Source organism: Ursus maritimus, unplaced genomic scaffold, assembly GCF_017311325.1.
Source record: "Ursus maritimus isolate PB19 unplaced genomic scaffold, ASM1731132v1 scaffold_17, whole genome shotgun sequence".
NCBI lineage: Eukaryota > Metazoa > Chordata > Mammalia > Carnivora > Ursidae > Ursus > Ursus maritimus.
In genome coordinates, this window is record NW_024424119.1 from 24,278,144 (window position 1) to 24,282,451 (window position 4,308).

Sequence of the window (4,308 nt, forward strand, 5' to 3'; positions counted from 1 at the left end):
GTGTGTGTGTGAGGTGTGTGTGTGTGTGTGTGTGTGTGTGTGTGTGTGTGTGTGTGTGGTGTGTGTGGCTGTGTGTCACCCCTCCCAGGCCTGCAGAGGGCGCCCCAGCCTGGAAAGGGAGCCTCTGGAGTAGGGCGGGGCTCTGGTGGAGGGGTGAAGGGAAGCTGTGGCTGGCTGGGGGTTCTCTAGCAGGGGCGGGTGAAGACCCTGACTCGGCGGGCCCCTCAGACACGCTGAGGAGGGCGTTGGGCCCAAAGTCCCTGGGCCTGGGACGGCCTCTGGTGCTCTGCCCGCTCCAGGCACCCGCAGGCTCCCAGGCCGAGCGTCCTAGCCCGCCCCGGGGTCCGGGGAGCGTGCCGGACGCATGGAGGGGAGACCCGGGCCGTAGGTGGGACCGCACCCCCGAGGACGTGGGGCCAGCGTGGGTCTCGGATGTTTCCCGGGAAGCCGTTACCCCGGACTTAGCACAACAGCACTCCCCCCAGATCCCCGCCACTCAGGCCCTGAACCCGCCAGGTACGCGGCGGGCTGGCGGAGACGCGTGGGCGGGCGAAGGTCCGTATTTGGCTACGAATATTTCTCCCTTCCACTCCCACTCCAACCTACCCCGAGTCCGAGGCACCCGACGTAGAAGATTTGACATAATGTTCGCCTTAAAGGCTAAAGGAAGTTCACCTCACCTCCGGCACTTCCTTCACAGAATAACCTGCACCCGATCGATTCCTTACACCGATAATTACGCGGCCAACTCTAAGAAAACGTTTCTTTATTCAGCGGGGGTTTATTGAGAGCCTAACTGTGCCGGGCGCGAGCCTCCGCGCCAGAGGATGAAGGGCTTTAACGTAACATGGACACGAGCAGAAAAGGAGTTTGCGCTACTTGTCAGTGGACACAGGAAAACGCTAGGCCTCTGGCCTATCATGAGACACATTTGAGGACAAATAATAAAAACAATTTTAAAAATTGATCCCAGAAACATGAAGGAAACGAGAATAGAAAATTAAACGCACAAGTCTGCTGTTTGCCTTTAGCGGACGGAGGACGGCGGCGACGATGCTGCCTCCTGGTGGCGGAACGGGGCAATGACGCTATCACAGCCAGGTGGAGTTTCACGTGGTGGTCCTGATGGTGGCCACTGGGATTCTGAACCGAAATTGGCTCTGGCTGCTCAGGTGACCAAAAGCGGAGTTTGGTTATTTTAATATTAGATTGACTTTATTATTACCACAATCCGTAGCTCTAAGGCAAAAGTCTTCAAGAACACGGTATCGGAGTTAGCCTGGGATGTTTTGGTTTGCCACCAACAGAGAAAGGGATGTCTTGAAGAAAACAAAGCCTTCAGCTTCTTGGCATAGCTAACACATTCTCTGTAGGGGAACTGTAGACACCAATAGAAGAATTACAAATATAGGTGTTAGAAAACGAGGCTTGGTAACTTCAGCATTTATAAAAATGGCAAATCATTGGTCAAGACTGATGCCAAAGGACAGAAGTATTGATGATTTTAACAAAACAGTATAGTATCATTTTGTCCCAAAAATACAAGGAAAAATAGCACTCACAAGGGTGCTTTTTTCCCCACAAGGTGTTTTTTCCCACAAGGAAAAAAACAGTGGGAAAGAAAAACAACTTCACAAGAGAGACCAGTGAAGCTGAAGACATTTTCACAGGTAAATGATTAAAGCTAGGAAACAAATTGATTTTGAGCTTCATAAACAGCAGGTATAAGCCCAGTCCCTCTGACCTTCCTGTGCTGTAATGCAAGGCAGGAGATGCCAAGTGTGTCAGTGGTGCTGTGCTGTTAGGTCCATATTGTTCCATTTTAAATTTTAATTATTTTTATTTTTTAAAGATTTTATTTATTTATGAGAGAGAGAGAGAGAATGCACAAGCAGCAGGGAGAGGCAAAGGGAGAGGGAGAAGCAGACTCGCTGATGAGCAGGGAGCCCAATGCAGGACTCGATCCCAGGACCCTGGGATCATGACCTGAGCTGAAGGCAGACGCTTAACCAACTGAACCACCCAGACACCTCATTTTTAATTTTTTAAAAAAGATTTTATTAATTTATTTGACAGACAGAGAGAGAGGCAGCGAGAGAGGGAACACAAGCAGGGGGAGAGGGAGAGGGAGAAGCAGGCATCCCGCTGAGCAGAGAGCCTGGATGCGGGGCTCGGTCCCCGGATCCCCGAGCGCCAGGATCATGACCTGAGCCAAAGGCAGACGCTTAACAACTGAGCCACCCAGGCGCCCCACCTCATTTTTAATTTTTAAAGGGAATATATCAAAAGAAAGAACCTGTCATTGGTGATCATGTCCCTCTAAAGGCTGGATTGATGAGTAGAGAATGAAGTAGTGACTAGCCGAAGTGTGGCCCAGGTACCGTGGGAGGCACGTGGCGGGGGCGGGGGGGGGGAAGTGTTAAGAAATCTGGCTGCTTAGTTTGGAATTAGTTTCAGGTTCATATGACTGAGGTTGTTAAGATGTTTTTATTAGCAGTAATTCTGGGAGATCTTACAAGCCCTGTCCATTCCTTACATTTTTATCAAAGGGCTGCTTAAAGGATTCACAAAGAGGGAAGACCAGGGGAAGCAGGAGGCTTCAGATTCTGAGGCAGCAGACAAGAAGGAGCTGGCCCACCATTTCGTAAGTATGTGTGTGTTATTTCATGGAAGAGATAATGACAAAATCATTTAAAAACATGGTATTAGGGGCACCTGAGTGGCTCAGTCGTTAAGTGTCTGCCTTTGGCTCAGGTCATGATCCCGGGGTCCTGAGATCGAGCCGGGCATCGGGCTCCCTGCTCAACATGAGCCTGCTTCTCCCTCTCCCTCTGCCTGCTGCTTCCCTTGCTGTGCTCTCTCTCTCTCTCTGTCAAATAAATAAATAAATAAAATCTTTAATAAGAACAACAACAAAACACATGGTATTAGTAATTTTCTGGATGGCCCTGAGGATGACTTAGTAGATAGTATTGACCCAGTTTTAAAGCAATGAAAGGTTTTAGTTCTTCAATGTAAAGGAAAACTCTGGATTCCAGGGATTACAGTGAGTTTTCATGATGAGGGGGTGACGATTTTGTAAATTTTGAGGATGATTGATCTTTAGAATTTGTTTTCTTCTTTTCTTTTACATTTCTAGTACAAGTCATTAATTGTCTTCTTGTTGAACACTGGTATGCTAGTATTCAGTAAAATATTTATTTTTATATATGCATGAGTGAGGCATTGGAAGTTCTTCAAATTTATGATTTTATTATATGCTTTGTACCTGTTTTTATGGACATATCTCCTGTCTAAGCAGCGGTCTTTGGAAAGTTACCTTTATCTCCTCTCCCATTTGGGCCTTTACACACATACACACACCAAAAACATTTACTGTGGTTTTAGTTGGGGCTTAGGAAGAAGTAAAAATAAATGTATGTGTTTAATTTGCCGTCTTTACCCTGAACTCCTACTAGTCTTTGAATTTAATTGTGTTGATCTTTTCCTTTATGGTTTGTGTTTTATGGTTTTACATCTTAAGAAGTTCTTTTCCATTTCAAGGTTATAAACATACTCATCTATGGTTTTTTCTATTCCATGTATTTTAAACATTAGGTCTTTCATTTACCTCAAATGATGAAACATTTGAAAAATATTGAAGCTGTGATAATGGCAAGATAGAAGTATTTTTTAAAGATTTAATTTTTTTTATTAGAGAGAGAGAGCACGCGCAGGAGAGAGCAAGTGGGAGGGAGGGAGAGGGACAAGCAGACTCCACACTGAGCATGGAGTCCAATGTGATGCTTGATCTCAGGACTCTGAGGTCTGGATCTGAGCCAAACCAAGAGTCGGAAGCTGTACCAACTGAGCCACCCAGGCGCCCCGCAAGATAGAGGTATTTTAAAAATGGAAGAGAAGTTAGAAAAAACAAGCCCTAAAGGCTGAGTGACAGAGGAAAAGTAAGCAAAGTGTACTACTTTGCTATGCAGGGAGCAATTACATGGTTATTACAATGTAAACGCCGATCATGATCTAAATATAGTGGTATGACTGTATGTAGAGGACAGGGTGACAGAAGAGGAGGGTTGGTAAGAGAGTTAAATCTCCACTTTAAAAAAAAATCTATTTTTAAAAAGATTTTATTTATTTGAGAGAGAGAAGAGAGCATGGGCGGGGGGTGGAGGTGGGGAGGAGAAGAGGGAGAGGGACAAGCAGGCTCTCAGCTGAGCAGGGAGCCAGACAGGGGGCTTGGTCCCAGGACCCTGAGATCATGACCTGAGCCAAAGGCAGATGCTGAACTGACTGAGCCCCCCAGGAGTCCCAAAT